General features: G+C 53.2%; 1 long non-coding RNA gene across 1 annotated transcript; it reads right to left on the reverse strand.

Moving 5' to 3' along the window:
* Positions 1–7,678: 7,678 nt before the first annotated feature.
* LOC131585450 (uncharacterized) lies at positions 7,679–17,336 on the reverse strand. Its single transcript, XR_009278947.1, has 3 exons — positions 17,247–17,336; positions 13,083–13,214; positions 7,679–7,918 (listed from the first exon to the last, which is right to left on the reverse strand). It is a non-coding gene; the product is annotated as an uncharacterized LOC131585450 (long non-coding RNA).
* Between the last annotated feature and the right edge of the window lie 2,133 nt (positions 17,337–19,469).

Below are 19,469 nucleotides of genomic sequence, written 5' to 3' on the forward strand. Positions count from 1 at the left end.
GGTGGGAAGGCACCTGCTGTCCCCTCCAGTCTCCCCAGCATCCATAGCTACCCTTGGCTTTGGACATCACTGCTTCTATGCTATTTCTCCAGTCTGTGCCATTCTGCCACCCCCACTCCTAAAATGCCACCAAACTCAGGGAAAGGCCAAAGGCCAGCTGGCATTTCAGGTCCCTTCCACACCCTGTTCCCCTCCCTGCCAGCAGAGCCATCCCACCTCAGTGGCCCACACTCCCTGCACCCCCAGCTTCCCTCCTGCAGTGCTCTCCCTGGGCAGGGACCATGGTCCTCTGCTTTAGGGAGCAGTTTTCAACCTTCCTGCCTTCCTAAAATCCCTTCTCCAACCTTTTTGGCCTTTTAGAACCCTGCCTCCAAGCTCAGTCCTGTTGCCACTCTCAGGTCAGCACTCACAGGTCCAGGGCTCTGTAGATCCAGGTAGGAGCTCCCATCCCATGGGATTCCATCTGCTGGGGAGCTGGATCCACCCCACCCTGCGAGGGTCACTGGGGCAGCAGAGAGGGACCAGGAGTCCAAAGGAAGTATGAGCACCACCAGCAGCTGTTCTCTCCTCAACTTTCATTCCCTGTTTCTCCCAGCATCCCAAAGAATGTTTTGTATCTCTTTATTACACAGTGAAAAAACAAAATGGGTTTGCAAAGCATATCCTGGCTAAACAGGCCAACCCTGCCAGGGGCCAGGCTCAGAGATAAACACAGACACACCTCTCTGGTGGGGCTCCAGGGCACAGCTGCTCCAGTACACAGCTCACCCCAAGCACTGCTTCTCCAGCTGCAGCGATCCTGGTGCACTGAGGAGATGAGGAGAGACACCCTCCCCTAAAGAGGAGAACAGGAAAATTCATCCTGGCAGCTGCAGGTGGCCAGCTGAACCCAGGAACCTGGGGTTATTAAAGACACATTTTCCCAAAATTGGGCTGAGAAAAGCCTTGAGCATGGCTCAGGTGCCCATCTGGGGCCACGTACCTTTGATTGTCTCTGTGGATGAGCAGCTCAGCCCCATGCCCAAACCAGCCATTTCTATGTCTGTGTCTTCCTCCCACAGCTGCTCCTGACACAGGCAGGGCTATGTGAGAAACCAGGAGGGCACAGAAGACTCCTGAGTTTAACACCCAGCCTGAGCAGCTTCGTCTCAGCTCTGCACATCTGCTCTGGGAAGGCTCTGGAGTTTGTCCTTGCCAGCTTGAACCCCTTCCAAGGTGTTTGGAGGATACAAATCAATTCTTAATACATTTTGGTTTATAATACTGGAACTGTCCATATTATAACAACAGAATTTATTTTTAATCCTACAAGGGGTGTTTTGAGGCCCTTTGCCACTTGCCATTTTCCAAGACAGAGTTTATCCATGGAATGGAAACTTTCCTCAACAGTTTTAATTTAAAACTTCATAATTATTTGAAGAGCCTGCTGGTTTAGGTTTTTTTTTGTAAAATGATGAAAACAATCTTCTTTCCTCTCACCCTACTAATCAGAAACTGTAAATAAGTGATCTTTAACAGCAATATAATTTCTTCCCCTGCAGAACAAGGCTGATTAATGCCACTCTATGGGGGACTGGCATTGTGTGAACATCCCATTATTAAGGTAATTTCAGCCAAAGCAGTGGCAAACACAGGAACTGAGACTCCTGCCAAGGGATGCAGATTTTTCTTGGACTTTATTGACATGGAGCCATGACCAGACCGAGAGCATGATGGTATCACCTGGGCCTTTGGGACTGGGGAGGAGGAGGGAAAGAGCAAAGAGGAAAACAGAGATGAGGACACCCAGCAAGTCAGGATCAGCTATGGAAAACTGATCCCACTTCCCATTCTGGCACCTGGACCTCAGGGGTCTGTGCCTTCCTCTTCCCTTGGGAGGACATGTTGGGAGGGAGGTTAAAACTCCACAGACTCAGGAGCGTTTGGACAGCGCTGCCAGGGATGCCCAGGGTGGGATTGTTGGGGTGTCAGGGCCAGGGGCTGGGCTGGATGATCCCAGTGAATCCCTTCCAGGATATTCTGTGACAAAAATCTGTGGTCCCCCCAGAACACACCTGATCTTCAGTGGTCTCCTTTAGTTTTAGTGAACTTTATTTCAAGCCAATTTTAGGCACACAAAGCACAGAAGAAGGACCAATGGCCCTCATGGCCTCCAGCAGAGCCTCTGTAGCTTTAATGGATGTTCTGAAACAGGACAGAACCCCTAACACCACTCTCAGCCCAGAAATTAATTGCTTGGTTGTTGGCTGTCTATATGTTGTTATAGGAATGTTTTTACACTTGGAGCTCCCTGAAGGCCTCTATAAGTATTCTGCTCATAAATACAATTATAGCAGAGCTCTTGCTAGAAACAGCTATCTATTATGGGATATTGCAGTCTCATCACCCTACCAAAGACACTGCAAAATCCAATAGATCAAAAGCAAAGAGTTATCACCTGAGCACTCGCCCTGGTGGGAAGTTCAGCACCAGAATACTGAAGATGCCGGCATTTCCTTAAGGCTTTCCTGCAGGATTTTGCAGGTGGAGCCTCCTTTTCTGGGCCTCCCTGTGCAGATGCAGGAAAGCTGAGCACTTTATTCCTTGTAGCCTGGCTGGATGTGCCCTCACCAGGAGGAGAAAAATTGCCTCCTGGAGGATTAGGTGATGAGGTGGAACTCTTACTGTTCATAAACATTGGCAAAGAGAGGCACAGCTCAGCTCTTCTGAGGCTTCATCCCCTCTGGAGGCTTCCTTAATATTCCAATGGATAAAACAGACTGATCCTATATTAACCCACAAGGACAAAATGCATTGAGGCGCTCAATGTCACCCTCTCACTGTCACCCTCTCCTGCTAGAAGGGCCCTTCAGGCTGCTCTGGAGCCAAAAGGAGCCTGCTGGGTTCTGCAGAGCACAGCCTGGAAAACAGGGATGTCCTCAGACAGCACAATGAAGCCACCACCAGCTGCCAGGCAGGGGCAAAAACAGGCACAGAAGGGACTTTGGGAAAGCCCCTGCCCCCACTGAGATGTGGCCAGAGACCTGAGTGCCTCTATCAAGAGTTTTCCTGTGAGGATCGTTGTCCCAGCTCTGCCCTGGAGGGGCAGCTCTGTTTGGGTGTGATGCTCTGTGCCAGGCTCAGGGACAGCCCCAAGCACACAGCCCAGATGGGTACAACTAATACAGAGCATGGAATCAAGGACTGGTTTGGTGTGAAGACACCTTAATGCCATCCAGTGCCATGGCAGGGACACCTCCCACTGTCCCAGGCTGCTCCAAGCCCCAATGTCCAACCTGGCCTTGGGCACTGCCAGGGATCCAGGGGCAGCCCCAGCTGCTCTGGGCACCCTGTGCCAGGGCCTGCCCACCCTCACAGGGAAGAAATTCCTCTCAATATCCCGCCTAACCCTGTCCTCTGTAAGTTAAAAATCATTGTCCCTTGTCCTGTCACTGTGCCTGTAGAAAAGCCTCTCTCTCTCCTTTCTGTAAGCCCCTAAATGTACTGGAAGCTGTAGTGAGGTCTCCCTGAAACCTCCTTGATATCAGCTCCTCATTTCACCCCTGTTCCCTGAATGTGTTTTGTTTTCCTCAAAATTTAACTGTTCAAGAGCAGTCAAATCCCAGGCAAGACAGGATCTCCTCTGTGAGCAGGATGCAGAGCTTTGCAGGCTGATTCCTACTGACCCACAGCTCAGGCACCCCATGGTTTAATGCTCATGCTGGCATCTCCAGGCCTGCACCAGAGACACCAGAGGACAAGCCCTGATCTCCGAGGTGTTTGTCCAGCCTCAAGTCCACTCACTGTCCCCTGAGCTGCCTTGCCTCTAGGATAGGCTGTAGTTAAAGAGATTAAAGCAAACAAGGCTGCCTTGCTGTTTGCCACAGCTCATTAGAGAACTCTTAGGAAGCAGCTCATTAGAATGTAGAAAATGCTGCATTGCTGTTTTCTTGGAGGTTTGTTCACACAGAGCAAAACAAGAACTTAGAGGACAATGAGTAGCACGGGAGCCATGTGACTCCCAGAGAAGTGGGTCCTTGCCATCACTCACTAGTCCCAAACTGGAAACTTTTCCAGCCTGGCTCTAAAGAGCACTGGATTGGAAACCATCTCAGGAAGAAAAGGTTGCACACTTCATGTTCCCATCTCTGCTTGGGAGCCTCGGGCTCTGCAGGTGCTGTGGGAGGATCTGTCCTGTGATGGGTACAAGGTGCATGGACCTGCCTGCCCCTACACTCTGCCTGTGGCCCAGGCAGGGATGATCCAGCAGCTGCTGCACAGAGAGAGCCTGGGAGGTGCCTGTGTCCTTGTCACCTCTGGCTACCACAGCAAGGCTGGGCTACATCTCTGCCCAAGAATGGAGTTTGTGCCCATTTTCCTCTGTTCTCACCACCCTGCCCATGTCACACTGGACACAGGAGGCAGCTGGAGCCTCTTGCAAAGAAAATAAGAATCAAACTCTCATAGATGAGATTGCCTTCTCCCAGAAAACATAATATTGAGTCTGGACACAGGAGAAGTCCTGGAAACTGAGGTTTTGTCATGCCATGGGTTGCAGGGGTGAGTGGTTAGGACTCACACAGGTGCCTGAGAACTCTCCTGGCCTGACCATGTGTGGTGGGACAGGAATAGACCTCCTCCAGCATTCCAGGGATGTGCTCCCAGCTGGCCCCTGCTGCACAGGCCAGGGGTGTCCTTCTGACACAGGAACTTGGAGAGAGAATTTGGCCCAAGAGCCCAAACCCTCTCAACCCCTTGAGCTGGCATCAGCACCCACCAGCTGACCCTGCTGTGCCCAGGGCTTACAGGGTGCCCATGAACCCTTCCAGTATTCTCCTGGAGGAAAGGAGTCTGTCAGACAGTGAAACCCTGGTGCTGCAGAATCACAGAATCACAGAATGATGGAATATCCTGAGCTCAAAGGGACCCACAGGATCATCCAGTCCCAGCCCAGCCCTGCCCAGACCCCCCAACAACCCCACCCTGGGCATCCCTGGCAGCGCTGTCCAAACGCTCCTGGAGCTCTGGCAGCCTTGGGGATGTGCCCATTCCCTGGGGAGCCTGGGCAGTGCCAGCACCTCTGGGGGAAGAACCTTTCCCTGCTCTGCAGCCTGAGCCTGCCCTGGCCCAGCTCCAGCCCTTCCCTGGGTGCTGTCCTTGCTCACAGAGCCAAGATTGGAGCTGCTCCCTGGGAGGAGCTGCAGGCCCTGGTGAGGTCTTCTCTCTCTGGACACATCTGGATGTGCATCTGGATTGTCATTCCCTGGGGACAGTCATCATAGCCAGCTCTGACCGCCTTAACCAATCCAGACTGCACAGGCAGAGCAGGATTCATCTCCTGGAAGGGGCAGCCTGCAGCTGGAAACCCCCAAACCCCACAGAGCACAGAGGGTTTCCCCCTCAGCCACCACTGTCACATCAGAGAGGGTCACAGCTGGCAGGGGGTCCTGCTCCTCTCCAGGAAAACCTGATGGCTGAGGGCACCTGATGGCTCCCACTCTTTCCCAGACAGTGGAGGTAGCTCTCTCTTCATGGCTTCTTCTTGTGGTTTGTGACTTCCTCAGAACCACTTAATTGATTTATAACCCAATAATCCCCACCCTCATTAGGTGCAGTGTGCGGCCATTCATCATTCCCTGCACAGGAGCTGGTGCCAAGCCAGTACCTGACCTGAAGCAATTATGGGCCTGCAGAGCTCAGCAACCCAACCTGGGGGAAGGGCATCACCCCTGAGGGTACAGCAGGGTTTGTGTCACCAGTGCCACCCACCAGGACAGACACAGCTCATGGGCACCCCTTCTGCAAGGTCTGTGTTCCAAGCACCTGGAGCTCGGCTGCCACGGGGATTCAGGGCACAGGGAAGTGCCTTTCAAAGCTTTCTGCCCCATCAAGTTCTCCCAGTCCTTAAAAAGGGCAGAGTGCTCAGACTCAAGGGGGTCCCATGGCATGTACTCGGGCATCCCTCCATTATTTGCATCAAGCAAACAATATTTGAAACATAATCATAGAATCATAAAAGCACAGAGTATCCCAGGCTGAAAGGGACCCACCAGGATCATGGAGTCTAGCTCCTGCCTCTGCACAGTCCTTCCAGGCAGGCAGCAAAGATCAGCCACATCTGATAAATAAAGTCCCCAAAGCCTTTCCAAAACCCCACTCAAGTGTTCAGGGGTCATTATGGTTGTAGGGAATGTCACAGCTGTGACCTGTCCCAAGGTCTTGCAGGATGGCTTTGGGCCACCATAGGGGCACAGATTCAGGGCCAGGAGCAGGGAGCTCCACTCAGGGCTCTGGGAATCCTGAGCTCTCAAGGATGGGGGTCCACTGGGGCTGTTTTTGGGAACAGGCAAGCCCAGAAGATGATGTGACAGTGCCACAGTACCCCAGCAAGAGGAGCAGATGCAGTGATGGCAACCACGGCCAACAGCCCAGAATGCTTGGCAAGCCCATGGTGATGTCCAGGGTATAGGGCAGAGAAAACAACACCAAACCCAACTCAAACCAAGGCCAAAGCCTCACCTTTGAGCTTAAACGCACTTTGTGATCCAAGCTCCACAGCAGGTGGGGCAGAGCAATTAAAGGCTGGAGCTGTGCCGGGCTCCATGGAGCGCTCAGGGCTCCTGGAAGTGCTGGAGCTCCCAGGATGTGATTCCCCAGCCTGCCCTGCACACCTGCAGCCTCGGAGCCTGCCCAGCTCTCTCCCCTGGCCGGCTCAGCGCAGGGATCAGCACAGCTCTGTGTTCATTCATTATTCACTCCTTCCTTCCTTGCAGCAGGAGACAGAGAGAGCCTTTCATGATGAATGCCGTGGTTGTTAAAAATAGTTTACTACAGCTCAAAATGCTAAAGCTGACTCTTCCGTCCCTGATGAGGAGTAAATTGGAGTCACTTCAGCAGAATCTGCAGTGATACACAGAGAGAATGAGAGGGGAGGAGGGCCAGACAATCCCTCCTGACACCTGATTAGCCCTGTCTGGGCACAGCTGCAGCCCAAAAGTGTCGGCAGCTCCTTCTTCCCGTGCTGAGCAGCCTCACCTGGGCAGTTCTGGGACAGGAACTCCACCGCTGGCAGAACACAGAAGCGCACAAGAGCAGGTGCAGAGAGTCTCCAGTCATGCTTCTGAGTCCTAAACAGCTCCTCTGCTGTTCCTACACTCCAGCTTCCCCAGCATGTGATCACAGAATTATCCACTTTATCACCTGAGACATTTGGGAGTCATTAATGCCAAGGCAGAGGAAATAACAATTCCGATCTCCCAGTGCCAGTGTGTCTGGAGCACAGCCCTGCCACCAGTGGAGCAGGGAGATGCCCTGGAGAGGAGAACGTGGAACCACCACATCACTCAGGAAAGGACCAAGGGATGAGGCTGATTCCTGCTCTTGGAGGAAGGAATTCACAGATCTTTCCCAGGGGCAAGAGATGATCTGCTCTATCCATGACTTGTGAAGCTCAGGCTGGACTGAGGGTTCCAGGTGATCTTTCTAAGAACTGAGCAGAGCTCCAGGTGTGTGAGAGGGAGGGAGGCCAGGGGAGACAGGAGAAGGACATGAGAGAGGTGTGTGCATACAGCTCACGTGGAAGGCTGTTAGCTGTGCTTGCACAGAAAAACCCAGCTCAGAGTAGTCCAGTTATCAAGGTTCAATTCAAACAATCCTAATTTTATTTCTGGACTGTTAGAGAGAGTCGGGATCCCTGGAGATGCCACCCTGAAGAGAACATTCCCATGTCACAGGAAACAGTCCCTCCTCACAACTCCGTCACACAGAGAAGAAAACCAGGCTGGTGGCTGCCATAAGGAGCCTTTCTGCTGCTCAGCCCGTGCCCAAAACAGCTCCGTGAGGGTTTCTCAGGGAACACTTCCCTCCCCAGGATCCTCAGACCCTCTGGTGTTCCTTGCTTGGATTCCCTGCCTCCGCTGACACACAGCATCCCTCAGGCCTGCGCAGGAAAAAAACATCAGGCAAAGAAAACATCAATGGAGAAGACTTCTCTGGGATTTCAGTCATGGGATTATTCCATGAGTGTGCAAAGGGAATGAGCTCTGCCGAGTCCCAGCTGTGCTCACCCCTCGTGCCGGGAGTTCTCCATGGGACAATCCCTCCGGCGCAGTCCCAGCCCAAGCCCGGGGAGGGACTGGGGTTTGCCAGCTCCTCCCTAGGCAGGCAGGACAGCCCTGGCAGAGCCTTCAGGCTCTTTCAGAGTCGGGGATTTCACACACGGTGCCTGGAACAGGTGCGGAGGGGGAGCCAAGGAAGGCAGGGGATTCCCTGAGCCCCAGCACAGCAGAGGGAAGCAGCTCCTCAGACACCCCAGCAGCCCCTCCTGCAGCCCAGCAGCACTGTCTGCATCCCCAGGGAGCTCACACTTGGCCCAGAGATGGTGCCTGACATAGCAGAGCTGCTGGACACGGTACAGGGGATGATGCTGCTCGTGCCTGGCAGTGATCCATGTGCAGCCAGGAAAAACAGGAATGTGGCAGCAGAGGCACGCCGAGGGCAGTGAGTGATACGGGGAGAGCCTTACCCGGGCACAGGCTCTCGAGGGGAAGCCGTAAAGGAGCAGCTGAGGCCTCTGGGTTTATTCTGAGGGCTGAGCTCAGAGCTCAGCGGGGCTGCAGCTCCTCCCGAGGGGCACACGAGGGGCTGGGACCGGCCCCACCGGATGGATGTGCCCTCCCTGCCCTGGGCTGGCACCTGTGGATGTCTTTGGGCTCTGCCCATCCTGGCATCACCAGCTGCTCTGGGAAGTGTTTGCAGATCCCCTCCAGGGCCAGCCCTGCCCACCCTTCCAATACCAGCCTTCCCCCCTCCCTGGCACAGCGTTCTCACTTCAGGAGCTGTAAAACTGCTTGGTGTTAAAAACAGAAAACCAAACCAGAGAGCCCAACTCTGTCCCCGAGTGTGCTGGAGCTCTGGCTATTGATTGTAGCATGTGGGTGACAATGAGCCCACCCGCAGTCACACTAAAGACAATGCAAATTAACAATTATTGATTGCTAAAGGCAGCTCCCACTGCTCACACCAGAGCCAGCAGAACTCTGTGTGATCCCAGAGATCCTCGTGCCTCGGGGTCCTCCCTGCATCTCTCCTGGCTGGATCATTTGTGAGCAGCTGAGCTCAGCCAGGCACCTGAGGGACCTTCCTGCAGTGGGTGAGAGTCTTGTGGAATCTCCCTGGTGTCCACAGGGTCTTGGCCAGACATCATCTCTGCTTCCCTGGAGAGCTGTGCTGTGCTGCCCCTTCAGAGGAGGAATCCTGCTCCCTTCAGGTTTGTCAGGTCAGAGCCAGCCAGCCTGGGGAAAGCCCAGTGGTGCAAAGCCAAGGTGTGCTTGGAGCTAAACGGGTCCATGCTGAGTCCAGCAGTGCCACACTGACCCAGGGCAGGAGACAGGGCTTGCCACAGCCCGAAGGTCAGAATGGATCTCTTCACACTGCAGAAGGCATTCCTGGCTCTCCACCCAGGGAGATGGAACACACCAAAATGCTGTAAAACTCAAAGTGGAGCTGAAAGCCTGGGTAGTAACAGGTAACCAGAGTGGGGAGGAGCAGTGCCACATCTGAACCAGGCCCAGCTCTCACACCATGACCTCAAAACTGGCTCAGAGGGACCACAGCAGAGCTGGTCACTGACCCCCCCTTTGGCCAGGACACAGCTCAGAGCTGCACATTTCCTGCCTCCCTGGGCAGCTGCTGTTCAGCAGGACATGTCTGGGTCAAGGAAGAGGTTTTTCTGCACAATGTTCTTCCTGGTCCTGCTCAGAAGTGTGGGAACAAAGCCCCAGGTACCGGCTGGGGCTGAGGGATGGGTGACCAGATCCCCAGGACCAAGAGGACTGTGGTGCAACTTCATATCAGGTCACAAATCTGCACCAAGACAAATCCTGGAATGTGCAAGGCTCTACAACCAGACATCAACCTGTTCCCAGACAGGGCAGGGGAGACCAAGCTCCTGCAGATGCTGTCCTGGGGCCCAGTCTGTGCAGCTCAGACCTTGCTGGGATGGACAGGGCAGCAGCAGAGGCCAGGTTTGGTGGCAGCTGAGAGCTCAAGTGTTGTATCTCAGCTTGTCAGACTCAGCTAGGTGACACCCATCTCTGCCAAACACTTCTGTAGGCACCAGATCTTTTAATTAGCAGCTTCTTCCAGTTAATTACTTTTGGGAAATGCTCCAGGCTCTGAATGAAAGCAGTATTTTCCTAGGACAATGAGGCTCCTCTCCTTCCTAGCAATCATAGTAGCAGAAAAGCTTAGGGTGGGTGAGAACCTCTGTGGGACCCAGAGCACTCTGCAAAGGGCAGGGACCAGATGCCACCTCCATCCTTTGGAAGGGGAAACTGAGGCCCTGGAGCTGCTGTGCCTGTCCTGCCCAACAGGGCTGCAGTGCCTGTGGTTACTGGAACAGGCTCACCATACACATGTAAAACATCCCTGACACATTCCCAAAGATGTGGCTGTGCTGAGGTGGTTTGTGAGGCAGAGATGGCCTGGAACCCTGCAGCACTCCTGGGGACACAGAGAATCACAGAATCATGGAACAGTCTGGGTTGAAAATGACATTAAAGCTTATCCTGTTCCAACCCCTCCCACAGGTAGAACTGGATCAGCTTTAAGATACCTCCCAACTCAAACCATTCAGTGTTTCTGTGACTCTTTTTCTCTCACTTTCCTCTTGTATGCTCTGACCCCAGGCAAGGATGGCCACCCTTTCCAAGCACCTCCCCCTGTGTTTGGCTGCTTTATTCCAGGGTGAAAGCCCAGAGGGTGAGAGATGCTGAGGTCTGGCAGTGCCTCTGTGCTCAGCCTCACAGAGGTCACTCATTCCTTCTATTCCTTGGCCCAATCCCTGTCTGTTTCTCGAGACAGGGGGGTGTGCACAGCCCTCCTTCTGCTTTGTGGGTGGCTGCACATGCAAGCAGTGACAGACCATGGCTGGGCCTGGGAGTGGTTTCACACTGTTTTCTGGGAAACATCCCCAATTCCATGGGCTGCTGCATCATAGCCTGTCAGGGCTGGGGGGACAAGTTTAAGGTGCTGTGAGTCTGTAAGCAGGGGATCACCCCAGCACTTGGCCCTTCTGCACAGCAATGATTAAATGTCCCTGGGGACCAGGGGAGCCACAGATATGAAGCAATTCCTGTCTCTCCAGGGGCCCTGAATTCCTGATGCTAACAGGTCATATTTGTCATGATTTTATGCCTCTGCCAAGCCCCTACACAAAGCAGTGCAGCAATATCGAATTCTTCATAGAACTTATCCTCAAGCTGCCTTAATCAACTGCTGTGTTAATTGCTCTGTGCATTGAATGGCCCCTCTCTAAGATCTCATTCATTAATGAGCAGGAGTTTGTGGATGTTGTTGATATTCATATAATCAGAAAGCCATCAGGAGGTTTGTGGCTGAGCCATTACAGCGCTCTGGAATAACAAGGGCCTGATTCCAGGGTATGCTTCCCTATGTCTATTCCTGCCTGTGGGAATCATGGGATCATTCAGGCCAGAAAAGACCTCTGAGATCATCAAGTCCAACCTTTGACCAAACTGCTCAGGCCCACCTGAGCAGTCCTTGCCTGAGCACCTTGTCCTGCCCTTGGTGAGCCAGACATGCAGAACTGCACAGCTCACTGTGTTTTTAGGCTTCTGCAATTAGTGCAAATTGATAGGCAAAGCAGCCACTGCATATACCCCACACACCCCCATCCCTGCACACACCGGATGACAGACCCGCTGGCAGAAGCCTCAAATTTGGGCAGGGATGCCTCTTGCATCACAAATGCACATTAACAGAAAGTGCAAATGGCCATGTAATAAACAGAGGCAGAGCAGCTCGTGGATGCAATGAGGTCTGGCATAAGGAACACAAATAATCACCCTGGAGCGGAATGAGCAGCACCAGCCCCGCGCCACGTCTGCGTGTGGGGCCAGCTGGGGACCCTGCCCCGGCCTTGCTGCTTGGAAGCCAGGCACAGAGAGGAAGGGATGTGCATTTTAAAGATGATTTCTTGTAAACATCGATCCACCAGGCCCAGGTGTTGCTGCAGGAAGTCCTCAGGAGCCCTATTAGTGATCCCACACTCAGCTCACAGAGCTCCCCCTCACACCAAGGCATGGAGTTGGAAGGGTTGACAGTTGGACTCAATGCTTGTTGAGGTCTTTTCCAACGTTATTGATTCTGTGATCCTCAGGTCGGTGCCCTTGTGGCTGCAGAACATGATGGGGAGCAGGAGTTCAACAACAATCTTGAGATGTTATCAGAAACCCCAGCTGTGGAATGCAAAATCACTGCTTCGAAAAAGAGGCTGGACCTTGAAAACCCTGAACCCAGCCTCAAAGTGCAAAGCCTGTTTTCAGAAGGATTACAAATATTTGGCTTTTTCTCCTTATGAATTCCTTGCTCCTGTAAGGTAACACAATCTCACTGGCAGCTCTCCCAGATCAAAGGGCAGCAAAGCTCGTTCCAGCTGCAGAACCTCTCAGAACAGCAGTGCCCAGACATGCAGCAGCTCTGCTCCAGGGAATCTGCACTCCTGAACAAACAATAGCCAATCCCGTGCCATGGGACCCACAGCACTGTGTCCACTGCTGTAGGACACAGGTGAGATGAGTTGTCAGCCCCTGCCCGGATCCTTCCCATTCTTTGGGAATACTTGTGAGAAGCTAAGGTGAATCCCTTCCCAAAGCTAAAGAGTCTCTTACCAGCCCATCTGACCTCACTTCAAGCCCATCTGGAAGTCGAGAGGTTCCAAGGCTCCTGCTGCAGCTGAAGGCAAAGGCAGGTGGGGCTGTGATAAGGCTTTGTGTGTTAACAGCTCTGGTTTGGGGTACAAAAAATCCCAAGTAATCTTAACCACATGCAATGTGTGTGGCTTCAAACTGACCTTTCTTCAACCAGATTGATTTCAAAAGCTGTCAAGCAGAGGAAGGTTCTGATCCTGCTCCTTTCCTCTGGAGAGGGTCAGGATGAGCAGTGCCATTTCTGTGACCTAAAAGCATTGAACCTTTATAGACACAACCAAATCATGGCGCAGGCTCTGAATGGAGAAGGGCTGTGTATAAACCCAGATCAAAGGCAGGTTTTCCAGAAGAGAAACTAAAATTCTTGAATACCTGATTTAATTTGTTGAATTTTGAGTCTCTGAGATTTGGGTGTTGCTGGGACAGTCAGTGCTTCAGCCCCTCCTCAACCTCCAGCTCTCCAATGAACCTCTGTCGGGTTTCAGGAGGCCAGGCCAAAACCAGCTGTGAAAAGCAATCGGAAGATCTCAATGTTTAAGGAGGCAACAATTCAGCTTTACCAGGGTTTCTAAGGTTTGGGATGAAGACACATCCCAGCAAGCAGAGACTGTTTCCTGCCCAGGTCCCATTTCTGTGCCACTGCACAGTGCCAGCAGAAACCCAGAACCCCACCATTTATTACTCTCTACAACCCTCCTGCTCCCCACCTTTCAGGAGTTTAGTTTGGTGTCACTCTCTCCTCCCTGATAACAATTGGCCTAACTGCAAGAAATGGCCTCAGGTTGTGCCAGGGGAGGTTCAGGCTGGCTATGAAGGAAATTTTCTTTGCAGAAAGGGTGTTCAGCAATTTGCATGGGCTGCAGGGCAGTGGTGGAGTCGCTGTCCCTGGAAGTGTGCAGAGACCAAGACAATTTTGGAGCAGCTTCAGGGATGCCAGGTTTACATGAAGACATTCTCGTTCTTTCCCCTGCCAGACCCTATAAGAAGATGCTGATTTCTTTCTCCATGGGGTCAGAGAATATCAGGGTCCAGACACATCTCACATGGCTGCAGCACATCTGTCATGAGCTGGTGACTGTTATGAGCAATCTAAAAATACAAAATTAAGCCCATAAATTCATCTGAAGAGTCTCACCCTGTGACTCCTGCATCACACTCCATAACTCCTGGCTCAGTTACAGTGGTCCTTGTAGAAAAAACACCTGATTGCTGCTTGAGTGCTGAAAAGCCTTCCTGGATTCCAGCAGTTATCCCCACTGCCTGCTACAAGTGTCTTCCCTAATTCCAGTCCCAATGTTCTTTCTCTGGCTGTGGCATTAAAGAGCTGCCCAAATCAGAAATGTTCTCCCTGTGATCTTGGCACCTTCCCTGTGATGAGTTAAGCAGGGACATCTCCATTCATCTCTGCAAAAACACTGATCTTGCACCCCAGGAATTTTTATTCAGTGCAGCAGCATCTTCCAGGTCTTGCTCAGGACCCATAGCTCATCTCAGCAGAAGGACATAATTAAATCAGGGCACTCCTCTGAATGGAGGCTCCTGCTCATGGCTGGCACTTTTGGGCCACAGGGGATTAACTGGGGAGCGTTTTGAAGCCGTGGAAAAAATCTGCATCTTAAAGACATTATTTAAATTCAGTTCAGTCCAAGCAGCCCTAATGATGTTACCCACAATATATCTTAATTTGATGTTGGTAATAAAGTTCAGTGTAGCTGGAGCACTATCATACCAATGTACCAACACACAAATGAATGTTACCCATGTCATTTAGTACCTCTGGCTGTTAAGGTGTCACTTAAGCCATATATTTAATAAATAGGTCCTTTTATGACTATAATACTGAAAAGTATTCAACTAATTTCCATGTATGTTGCATTCTATATGTTGCTAGGGATTTTACCAAGGCCGTCACCAATAGCAACTGGGACAAGCAAATAATAAATGCAGGGGGCATTCAGAAAGATCTACAGTGTGGAATCACTTTGTAACAATACAGGAGACATTAATCACATCGGTGGCTAATGGGAGGGCTTGATGGGATCAGTTAAATCCCCTCTGATAGGAGAAGAATCCTCTCGGTGCTCAGCCCCAGATCTCCTCTCAAACTGGAGTAAAACTCGCCTGGAAACTTTTGCCAGGTTCACGATCCCAGCCTATTTTTGTCTCTGTAGCCTGCGCTGCCCGGCTCTGATCAGGCAGCGCTGCAGCAGTGGGAGGGAGGGCTTCAGAGACATCTGGAGGCACAAAAGGTGCCAGAGAGCTACATCTTCTGGCCTGTTCCAGCAACTGAGCCGCGCTGCCGCGGGAGAGCTGCCCCTGCACCTCGCTGATTAGAGCCCCCCTAATTAGCTCCCCTTAAGCGGGCTGCTGGCTCCGCTTTCGCTGCCTCCTCGGCCAGGGGCTGCGTTTGGATTTTAATCGCTCCCCAGTCCAGCAGGGGCTGCAGGGATGGCCCGGCAGCAGCATCCTGCCGGCAGCAGGGACAGCCAGGAGATCCCTGCCAGGGGGGTCAGACCCAGCTGAAATGAGCATCCTCAGCCCCAAGCCCCCCAGTGCCCCCCTCGGGGCTGGTTTGGGGTCACTCCCTCTGCGCCTCGGGGATTCATGGGGCAGGGTGTGCCGTGTGCCCGGGGAGGCCTCAGCAGCTCCTGGTGTCTCCTTGCAGCCAGAGGGATCCCACGCTGAAGTCGGGAGCATAGAGCTGCTCAGGACAGCTCCGGGGGAGACACAGAGTTGTGAAACACCCTCGGCTGGAAGGGACTCACCAGGATCACTGATCCAGCCCCTGCTCTGCCCCAGACCCCCCAACAACCCCACCCTGGGCATCCCTGGCAGCGCTGTCCAAACGCTCCTGGAGCTCTGGCAGCCTCGGGGCCGTGCCCATTCCCTGGGGAGCCTGGGCAGTGCCAGCACCTCTGGGGGAAGAACCTTTCCCTGCTCTGCAGCCTGAGCCTGCCCTGGCCCAGCTCCAGCCCTTCCCTGGGTGCTGTCCCTGGCCCAGAGCTGAGATCGGAGCTGCCCTTGGGAGGAGCTGCAGCCCTGGGGCGGTCTGGGCTCAGTTTACTTCACTCCAGCTGAACAAACCCAGTGCCCTCAGCTGCTCCTCAGCTGGGAGAAGACTGGCTGGTAAAGAATGGGAAGAGACAGAGGTGGGTCAGGCCCACAATACCTCTGCCATCTGTCACCTGTGTGCCCAGGACAATGGCCCTCATGAGGACCTTCCTCAGCTGCACAAGCAGAGTTTGGGACAGGTGAGGCAGATCTGGGCAGGCCCAGCTGCTGTGGGAGGGAAACCTGGCACATTTTTTCTGAAGGACCTCAGTCAACTCAACTTTGCATCTTCCTCCTAGGATGCCTCCAGGGACAAGCGATGCATTTCAGATGGATCACCCCATCCCTACAGGAGATGCCCCCCAGATCACGGCCCCACAGCCCAGCTCCCTGTGGTGGCCACAGCCAGCTGGATCCACGCCCCTGGCACCCACAGGACCTGCAGTTCCAGACTCCTGCAGTGCTTCCCAGCTCCTCTGATGAGCACCTTTGGTGTATACAGATGTCACAGGTGGCTGAGCTTAGGGAAGCTGCTTAGAGTGCAACTGGGGGGAATGAAAAAGGAAAAAAGACAGTCTGCTTTCTTAATAAATACAACCAGAGCAAACCAGATGTGGAAAGTGGGTCCTGTGCCCCTCGTGTGCCCTGGCTGAGGCACGGCACAAACATTGCCCTGTCCCTGCAGCCTCTGCCTCTCTTGTCCACAGCCACAGCATGGGGGTCCTTCCCCCTGCCCTCCAACCTCAGCCCATGGCTCCTGCCCTGCTTCTGAGACCCTCCCTCACACACAGCTCTGCTCCCACCCTGCTCTGGTTTCTTCCTGCAGGAGCTTGGCTGCACACACCTGAGCATCCCTGCCAGCGTTCCTTAATGAAACTGTCACTGTCCCCAGGACCTGAAACTCCATGTCACCACAAGCCAGCTCCCTGTACCTGCCAGGTCCCTCCATGTCCTGCATGCACAAACCCTGCCAGCTGCACCCTGCAGCACCCTCAGCTCCCTCCTCTGCCTCTCTGGCACCTTCACCCAGGACACCCAGCCCCTGCTCCCTCTGTGCAGGCAGCAATCCCCTCCTCAGCACTGGCTGCTCCCATCCCTGGGGCTGCAGGGATCTCCTCCATGGAATTCAGCAAACCCCACTTGGCTAAATAGATCCCAGTAGCCATTCTGTTCCCAGGGCCAAAGGCCAGAAGGAACCCTCTCCACTCTCTGGACAAGGGACAGCACTGGAGGTGTGCCCAAAGCACAGGCACAGCTCTGACATCCCAGGGCTCCCTGTGGGGAAGGAATTGTGCACAGCCTGCCCAGCTCTCAGACACACAACACCCAACCAGAGCCTGCTGTGTGTGTGGAGTGTGGAGAGCTCTCACACCGCAGGCCGTGCCTTGCCAGAGTGCTGCTACCAACACTGGACATAATCCTGGTGTCCCAGGGGTACCCAGGGAAAATCTGGTGCCCTCTGTGCCCATCACAGCAGTCTCTCACCCTTTGCAGTTCAGAGATTCTATTAAGCAGACTGTCCCCAGTTCAGGCAGGTTTTCAGCAGTCAGTGCAGCAGGCAAGGCTGAGGTCTGTGTGCTCTGTGGTGCCCAGTTATGGGGACATTGTTCCACCGTCAGTCTCTCTAATGTATTCCTTGCATGGTGCTGCATTTAAGCCACTCATTTCTGTGCCCAGCTTGCAGCATACCAATGAGCCAGGGCTGGAACAGCAAGGTCAAGCCTGAGCAGAGCTCTCCTGAGCCCTGGGAATGGCTGTGGCATGTGCAGGATGTGGTGCAAACAGGGCCCTGCTGCTTTACCCTCCCTGTGACCATCCCCGTTCCCCAGCAGCATTGGGAATGCTGTCCAAGGAACCTGGATGGAGGCAGGGCCAAGCTCACAGAGACACCTGGCACAGGGGCCACTCTCCAAGGGTGTTTGCCAAAGCAGGAGAATCCAAAGCAGGAGGATCCATTTGCCCTCAGGGAAATGATCCTTACCAAGCTCATCCTGGCAGCCTGCTCAGCTTCAGGCTGGTCCACAGATCTGCCAAAGACACTGCCCTCAGAAGACAAGTCCTTCAGGTGACACTGATTCCAGGGAAAAGGATCTCATAGGCCATCCTGGATGCACCTTGCAACAGTCCAGGCTAGGCCAAGCTGGTTTTCCAGGACTTGGTCCCCTGCAAATGCAGAGCTGGATGCACTCACCTGGACTGGGAGGACGAGACTCCACTCCCCAGGGTGCTCCTGAAGAGACAGGAGCAAGGCAAAACTGATAGGGAAACTTCAAAAAGACCCTTCAGAAGATGGAACACCACAACCAAAACATATGAACCCAACCAATGCTTCATCTGGGCCCTTTCCCACTGTGTGGGAATAAGGGCTGGGTAAAGGTTCTCTCTGAGGAAGAACTACAAACTCTCATCCATGGGCAGCCTGTGACACCACAGCAGGGCCTGGAGCACAACACCTGCCTGAGGATAAAGGATGCTTCCAAGGAAAGTAGTTGAAAGCTTCCATCCAGGGGGATGGCATACCCAGGCTGCAGCTGGATGCAACATCCTTCCCACAGTAACCCCAGGTCTGGCTATCCATTCCAGATGGGCTGAAAAAGGTAAAATCCTGCACAGTTTTCCAGCACTGGAAGTTCTCCTGCATTTCCATTGGCCAGCTTAGACAGCTCCTCCATGACCAAAGGGCTGAGCTTCAAGCACCTTCTTCACTCTCAGAGAATCCGAGGATGGGTCAGGCTGGATGGATCATCTGGTCCAACCTCCCTGCCCATTTCAGAGCTCATGGCACAGGACTGTGAGCAAAGCTCCACACTGGCACCTCTGCTCACACCCAAATCCTGGTCACCAAGCTGCCAGAACAAGTCTCCTCACACAGACCCAAGGGAAAACTGTCATCTGGGTGGTAGATGCCACCACCATCTCTCAGTGGGAAAAAAAATTGGTAGGAAAATCTGGTCTGGCAACTTAAAAAAGCTGCATTTGCTGGCAAAATGCATCCAAGGAGAGACTGCAGGTCCTGGGCACATGGACACACATTTAGTGCTGGGCGGTTTCGTTCTCGGGGCTGAGCTGCTTTTGCAGGTCCTGCTGCCTTCACTGTTGCCAGTTCTGGCAGTTCTGTTCTCCAGCTTCCACTGAAATATCGTGGAGAGTGTTACAGTCAGTAATTACTGAGCTGCAGTAGAGCTAATTGCCTCTTCTCTAAAGATTTATCAGTTCCATGGAGCAATTAATATTAAATACCTGCAAGTGAGCTACTCAGGGTTGCATCTGTTAATTGATTTGAGTTGTTTCTATTAGAGACGGAGCTGTTCTGCTGCTCACTGGAATAATGCTGAGTCATTCATTTGCTCACACTGAAACTTTCCCAAATCACTGAGTTCTGCAAGGTGGGAGCAGCTGTGACTGCGCTCTCACAGCATCTGCCACGGGAGGTCTCTCAGCTGCACAGGTGTCCCCTCTTGTCACCACGTCATAGCAGTTGTCCTGGTTCTGTCACATTCATCTTCTTGAAGGGCAGCTCCAAGCAAGCTGGAGATGGACTTGGGACAAGGACAGGGAATTGCTTCACATTGCCAGAGGGCAGGGATAGATGGGATACTGGGATTGATATTGGCTGTGAGGGTGGTGGAACACTGGAACAGGTTTCCCAGGGAAGCTGTGGCTGCCCCTGGATCCCTGAAAGTGTCCAAAGCCAGACTGGACAGGGCT

The sequence above is a fragment of the Poecile atricapillus genome, chromosome 16 (genome assembly GCF_030490865.1).
Source record: "Poecile atricapillus isolate bPoeAtr1 chromosome 16, bPoeAtr1.hap1, whole genome shotgun sequence".
In the NCBI taxonomy this organism is placed as follows: domain Eukaryota; kingdom Metazoa; phylum Chordata; class Aves; order Passeriformes; family Paridae; genus Poecile; species Poecile atricapillus.